This window comes from Rhinolophus sinicus, linkage group LG06 (genome assembly GCF_036562045.2).
Source record: "Rhinolophus sinicus isolate RSC01 linkage group LG06, ASM3656204v1, whole genome shotgun sequence".
Taxonomy (NCBI): domain Eukaryota; kingdom Metazoa; phylum Chordata; class Mammalia; order Chiroptera; family Rhinolophidae; genus Rhinolophus; species Rhinolophus sinicus.
Window position 1 is genome coordinate 144,890,357 of NC_133756.1, and position 7,618 is coordinate 144,897,974.

The 7,618-nt window shown below is 43.2% G+C and overlaps 1 pseudogene; it reads left to right on the plus strand.

The window, feature by feature from the left end:
* Window positions 1-3,738: 3,738 nt before the first annotated feature.
* On the plus strand, window positions 3,739-7,418 carry LOC141572257 (GTP-binding nuclear protein Ran pseudogene; annotated as a pseudogene).
* The last annotated feature ends 200 nt before the right edge of the window (window positions 7,419-7,618 follow it).

Consider the following 7,618-nt stretch of genomic DNA (forward strand, 5'->3'; position numbering starts at 1 on the left):
TGAGGAAGTGAGAGCCATGGGAAGAGTGGAGGGAGATAATTCCAGCGTGGATGAGGGGTCCCAAGCATGGACGAGCATGACCTATTCCACCGTGGCTGGGCATTAGTGAGTAGGTAGGAAAGTGGCATCAAATCCAGCTGGAAGAATATTTAATAAGGGAGAAACAAGATCAGATTCATATCTTAAGGCAATCGTACACATCTTCTATTTGAAGATAGATTGTGGGGGGGAATGGGGTGTGCACAGGAAGGCATTGTGGATACAGTCAGCGTAATGGATGGTGGTGGCCTGGACTCAGGTTGCTGGTGGAGATGGACAGAAGTAGACGGACTCAGGAGGCATTTTGGAGATAGAATTGACAGAACTTGCTGGTAAATTATAAAAAGAACGTAGGATAAGGGATAAATAAAGGCCAGGTTCTGGGTTTTTCATTTGAGTACCGCGGCTAAGGGTAATGCCATCTTCTACGATGTGAAAATCTGGGGAAGTAACTGTGTCATGGGTAGGGAAATGGAAGGTTCTTTTCCTACCTTGTCATTTGCACAAATTGACACTGTGACCAAAAAATAAAGAACACAAGACTAGAAGGTTCACGCTTTAATTATTTTTGCATTGTAAAAAGAGACCAGACAGATGTAGGACTGGGTTCAGACCCAGAACTGCCATTTTCAAGCTGTGTAACTTCAATAAAATGGCTTAGCCACTCACCACTTGATGCTTCCATTTCCTCACCTCTAAAAGGGAGTTAATATGTCCTGACACACACTGGTGTCGATATAACATATAAATAGCCTTCCAGCTGGGTTTGATGCCACTTTCCTGCTTTCTCACTAATCCCCACCATGGTGGAGTAGGTCAGGCTCTTCCTTATTGGGGACCCCTCGCCCATGCCAGAATTGTCTCCCCCCTAACTCCTGGCCCAGTCTTGGGCACATAGTAATTCCATTTCTTAAATGTTAGTTATCATTCTTGGAAATAACCTGCACGAGATAAAGCTGTTATTTGCGATAAATTCTTCCTTGTGGGAAGAATTTCCTGTACATCTTCCTCTGCATCTCTTAGCCTGCGTTACAGGACATGACATGGACCAAGAGCACCTGGATGGCAGTGATGCCCCCAGATATCCCTGCCACACACTGTTTGATGTCCATATTTAATGTTTGTTTCTTTAGCTGAAGGTTTGTGTTGCTGGGCTTTTTTTTTTCTTTTTTTTTTTTTTTTCTGAAATACCATTGACCTTGAAAAAGAGAAAATAGTTTAAAGCATATTTATCAATAACAGAAAGTCATCATAATGTTGTGATTTAGAGCATGGAGCCTGGCTACCTGGATTTGAATCTCGTCTCGGCCACTTATGAGCTGTGTGACCTTGGGCAGGTTACCCGACTTCTCTGTGTCTAAGTTCTCTTATCTGTGAAATTAGGACATTAATGATTTCTACATCAAAGGCTTGTTAGGAGTTTTAGTGGAGGTAAGATATATGAAACCATACAACAATGCTTGGGAAATGGTAACCACGATATGTGTTACATCAAATACAGATAGTTAAGGTGTTAGAACACAGATGATTTTTGAGAACGTGAGAGAAAGGCAAGGCTGGGAAAGCAACGTAGGGCTAAGAGGTCCTGGGCCTCGGGAGGAGGGTAAGACACGGGGGGCGGTCATGAGAGGAGCCGGGACACAGACTTTTCTGCTTCTTGGTTTTGTCTTGTCTCAAACCTCCCAAGAAAGAAAATTCAAGGATGGCCTCAGTCCCAAATATTAGGGACTAATTATTCCCCTCTAGAAGCAGCCTATCGTCCAGGTTACAAACAAGGTGAAATGCTTTAAAACTTGCATTTCTGCTGGTCCCGCTTCCACCTGCAGAACCTCTCTACCGGGCATTTATAAAGGACGTGTCAAGGTACGCCGAGTGAGAAAGCCTGTACCCCCAAATTACATATTGTATGAGTCCATTTCTTTAATATTCTTGAAATGAAAAAATAGTGGGACTAGCAAACAGTTTAGGAGTTGCAGAGGTTAAGAAGGTAGTGAGGGCAAGAGAGAAATAGCTGTGGTTATAACAAGATAACATAAGGAGTCCTTACGGGGATGGAAATCTTTTGTACCTTGACTATGTGAGTGTCAACATACTGGTTGTGATATTGTGCCTTAGTTTTTTCAATGTACCACAGTGGGGAAACTGAGTAAGGGTGTAAAGGATCTCTCTGAATCATTTCTTAAAACTGGGTGTGAAACTATAATTATCTCAAAATAAAATGTTAACTTTAAAAAAAATGGAGACAGGAGAAAGACTTAACTGACCCCCAAACTCATGTTGAAATCTAGCAAAACCCTTCCACTTGCCCATATTCCCTGCTCTAAAGGAATTTGTAGTTGTAGAAAGACCTAACCAGATGAAAAGTCAGACAAACCGATACGTTTCTTGTCACTTAATTAGGCACTCAGTTCACCTACTGTTCATTCTGTCACTTATTCATTCAACAGACATTTTGGGTGCCCACCTATATACCCGGGACTGTACTAGGTGCTGTGGATCCAGGAAGACAGATAACAGACTTTGCCTGTCCATGAACGGAGCAGATATTATAGTGGGCGAGATGGACAATATGTAATGCATGCGCAATGAGATCATTTCAGGGTGGTGAGTACTAAGGATGCAAGAAAACTGGGTAATATAGGCAGGGTTAATGGAGGGGAGCCTCTTTCAATAGGGGAGACAGGGAAAGTCTTTCTTTGTGGGTGATTTGGTCTGAGGGCTAAATGATAGAACAGAGCCCCAGAACAGTGGAGAAGAACATTGCTGCATTATCTTTAAAAAGGTTACACTTGTGGTAGGGAGAAGACATTGAAAGGAAGGAAGAAGGGAAGTGAGGGCGCAAGTTCACAGGCCAGTTCACTGCCCCAGGCCTGAGGTGATGGTTTCCTTAACTAAGGTTTGGTAGTGAAGACAATGGTGCCATTTTCTGAGATGAGAAAGACTGTGGGGGAGGAGGAAATTCGTTTGGTTGGGAGAAAGAAATCAAGAGTTCTGCTTAGTCATGTTCATTTTAATATGTCTAATAGACATCTACATCGGTCCACAAACATTATACAGGTTCATTTTTTCTCTCTCTCCCCATCAGTGCTCCATCAGCTCTGAGGTGCTCTTCCGTGTTCGGACATAAATGGAATACCACACTCAGTGCAAAGTGGCTTCCTGCAGGCCAACAAAGGTTCATATTGTGCATATCAGAAGTACAGAGTTAGCAACCTGAGGGGGAACCTTAAACAAGAGGAAATGGGAGCTGAGCAGGAGTCAGACAGATAAAGTCTTTATTTTCCCTTCTCCTATGGCCTACTCTGAGGTACACTATCTTTAAGCAGCTCTTCCAGAGAGAGGTTCCATATACTATGTGGACACAACTTCTGAATGACCTTCTGGGATTCTTGGCAGCTCTCTGTGAGGTGGAAGCAAGGATGGTAAGGCAGCTCATCACATTCTGTCACATTCTACCACACCTTCTTTTGCCTCCTTTCCCGTTTTCTGCTACACCCAATACCTTGCACTTGCACCTCCCAATTAAACTGTTAGCATCTTAATCCTTGCCTTAGGTGCTGTTTTATTGAGGACCCAATTAAGACAACATCCAAACAGAGAAGTCAAGCAAGAAGCTAAAGTCTAGAACTCGAGAGAGAAGTCAGGATCGGAGCTACTAACTTGGGCAACATCACAAGATACGTAGTATTTACGGTCATAAGACTAGTGCAGTCAGAGAGAGAGAGAGCGAGATGGATAGAAATATGGGTCAAGGAGCAAACCTGGAGCACTAAAATATACTGTTCAGGCAGAGGGGTGTGGATTCAGCAGAGGGGAACTGAGAAAGAATAGTCAATGAGGTAGAGGAAAATCCGAGGCGGTGCAGTGATACAGGCAAAAGAAGGGGAGAGTGTCATAAGAAAGATGGGAGTAATCAGTGGGCAGAAGCTCGCTGACAGGGCTAGTAATAGAGGAGAGAGGGGAGACCATTAGGTCGGACTCCATGGCAGTTGCTGGTGGTCTTGATGAGAGCAGTTTCAGTAAGACAGCAGGACTGGAGTGGTAGATGAGGAAGTGGAAATTGCTAACATCATAGATAAGTCTTTGAAGAAATTTCAGTGGAATTGGGGAGGAAATAGGGCAGCAGCAGCAGCAGAGTCTGTTGGCTGGGAACTATGTGTAGGAGAACTTACTGTCTGGGAGTCAATTAGAATAAGATCTAATCCTTTTTCTGCGTACGTCAGTTCCCTCTCTGGGCATTAATTTCCTTATTTGTCAAATCAAATATCTCTCAAATCACTTCGGACTCAGAAAAGCTGAGTTCTATGGAGATGCTGAAGCTGACAGAGCAGGAACAGTGAATGGGGAAAGCAGGGTCCCTGAGAAAACGGTGTAAGTCTTTCAGGGGCAGTAAAAGGGAACCTATTTCCAAGTGTAGGAGGAAGGATTATATAAAAGAATGAGTGCAAAGCACTTAGCACAGTGCTTGACATTATACTAAGAACACAACACACTTTGTGTGTGACTAGAAACAATAGAGGTAGTATTAGGAGCAGAAACACGATCTACTGCACACACAAGAGAGTACTGTTTGGAGATAAAGAAGGAAGAAGTGGAGATGAACCAGGCAGTGCCTGCTGTGGCAGCGAAGACCACACTAGACACTGCTTGTGGAATGAAGTATGCTTATGGACCTTATGACGTCAGCTCCAAGCTGGTGGCTTAGATGATGGGAGAGTCCACCACAATGGGAAGACATTTGACTTTTGACGATGCTTCCTATTCCATATGAAAGTAAAGCAGGTGTGCAAGGAGCTGAGCATAGCCAAGACCACTTCAAAGAAGAACACAATTGGAGGACTTAACCACATGTCAAGATAAATTATAAAGTGACAGCAATTAAGACAGTCTGGCATTGGCACAGTAGACAAACTGGTGGGACAGAGTAGAGTCTAGAAACAGATCCATGCATATAGAGGCACTGGATTTATGAAAAAGATGGCATTTCAGAGCAGTGAGGAAAGGGTAATCTTATCAATAAATGGTGCTGCATCAAATGGATATCCAAATGGCAAAATAAGAATAAAGCTCAATCCTTGCCTCATATCATAGGAGAAAAATCATTCCTTAATACTCTTAAATAGGACACAAAAAGTACTAACCATAAAGAACAGTATCTATATATTGAATTTTATTAAAGTTACAAATATTAATTCATCAAAAGATACCATTAGGAAAGTAAAAAAAAAATCAAGTTACAGAAGGAGAAGAGATATTCACAGTACATATAACTGATAAAAGGTCCAAATTCAGAGTAGATAAAGAATGCTTACAAAAGAAAAGACCACTCAATTGGAAATAAATGGGCCAAAGACATGAACAGGCCCCTCACAAAAATAGAATGACCTGTGAACATGAAACGATGCTCAACTCGCCCTCAGGGAAATACCAATGAAAATCATAATGTGATATCACGAAACAGCCACAAGAATGAAAATAATTAAAACGATGAATAATACCAAGTGTTGGTGAGGAAGTGGAGCAACTAGAACCACTGGTGGGAATTGAAAGTGATACAGCCAGTTGGGACAAAGTGTGGCATATCTACTAACCCTAAACCGTATGTACAAAACCTGTGAAATCCGAGACGGGCCCAGAGATACTTCTGGAAGTGACATCACGACAGCTACCCAAGGAGAACCCCGAGTTCAGTTCAAACTTGTATTGGTTGGTGATGGTGGGACTGGAAAACTTACATTTGTGAAACATCACCTGACTGGTGAATCTGAGAAGTATGTAGCTACGTTGGGTGTTGAGATCCATCCCCTCGTGTTCCATATCAACAGAGGACCTGTCAAGTTCAATGGATGGATACAGCTGGTCAGGAGAAAGCTGGTGGACTCAGCGATGGCTATTACATCCAAGTCCAGAGTGCCATCACAATGTTTCATGTAACTTCAAGAGCTGCTTACAAGAATGTGCCTAATTGGCTGAGAGATCTGGTACGAGTATGTGAAAACGTCCCCACTGTGCTGTGTGGCCACAAAGAAGATAGGAAAGAAGGAAAGTGAAGGCAAAATCACTTGTCTCCTACTGAAACAAGAATCTTCAGTATTCTGACACCTCTGCCTAAAGTAACTACAACTTTGATAAGCCTTTCCTCTGGCTTACTACGAAACTCATTGGAGACCCTAGCTTGGAGGTCGTTGCCGTGCCTGCGCTTGCACCACCAGAGGTTGTCACGGATCCCACTTTGGCAGCACAATACGAGCGTGACCTAGCGGGTGCTCAGACAACTGCTGGCATCCAGATGGGGATGACGACCTGTGAAAGTGAAGCTGGGGCCCCGCGTCAGAAGTCTAGTTTTGTAGGCAACTTTCCTGTGATGTAAGTGCTGCAGCGTGTTTACCACTTCATTACATAGCTAAGCAGACATGTGCTTAATTTGGGGGATGTGGAAGGAGACGGGTGGGCTGCAGAGTGAGTGTGGCAGTTGGAAAAATACTTTCATGTTTTGGACCTGCATATTTAGCTTGTTTCCTTATTGAGTTTCAAATATAAGACTGTGAAAGTCACAACACACACACACACAAAATCTGTCAAATCCATTTCTGGGTATATATCTGAGATGTACAAAAAAATGTCCATTGCAGCATTATTCATAATAGCCTCAAGATAGAAACAACCCAAATGTCCATCAAGAGTAGAACGATAAATACACTGTAGTATATTCATAGAATAGAGCACTGTACCTGTGAAATAAATGAACCACTACTATAGGGGTGGCCTGATGGCTCAGTTGGTTAGAGCACGAGCTCTGAACAACAGGGTTGCTGGTTAAATTCCCACATGGGCCAGTACGCTGTGCCCTCCACAACTAGACTAAAGACAATGAGCTGTCGCTGAGCTGCCCGAGGGGTGGCTGGATGGCTCAGTTGGTTAGAGCACAAGCTCTTAACAACAAGGTTGCCGGTTCAATTCCCACATGGGATGGTGGGCTGTGCCCCCTGCAACTAAAGATTGAAACAGCAACTGGACTTGGAGCTGAGCTGTGCCCTCCACAACTAGATTGAAGGACAACGACTTGGAGCTGATGGGCCCTGGAGAGACACACTGTTCCCTAATATTCTCCAATTAAAAAAAAAAAATGAACCACTACTCTACACGACATTGATAAATCTCACAAATATAAAGTGCAATGAGAGAAGCCAGTGACAAAGGAACACATATTTTTTGATTCCATTTATGTAAAGTTCTAAACCAAGAAAACGTCATCTATGGTATTATAACCACAGGAGAATGGTCTCTTTAAGGAGCAAGAAAGAGGTAGCAGTGGGGAGGGGCATGAGGCGGATTGGGTGCTGGCATTCTGCTGCTTCTTGAGCTGGGTGGTGGGTACATGGGTGTGTTTTCTTTGCAATAATTCTTCAATACTTCACTTAAAGCTTGTGCACTTTTGTGTAGGTATGCTCTACTGGAAAATAAAAAGGGTTACCTAAGGAAAGGGTGATCCTCATTTACACAAGTGATAAAATGTTTCTCCGCACCTTGTTTCTGACAGCGCTCCTCCATCCAGGGTCCCCGCTGCATGTGAGCTTGC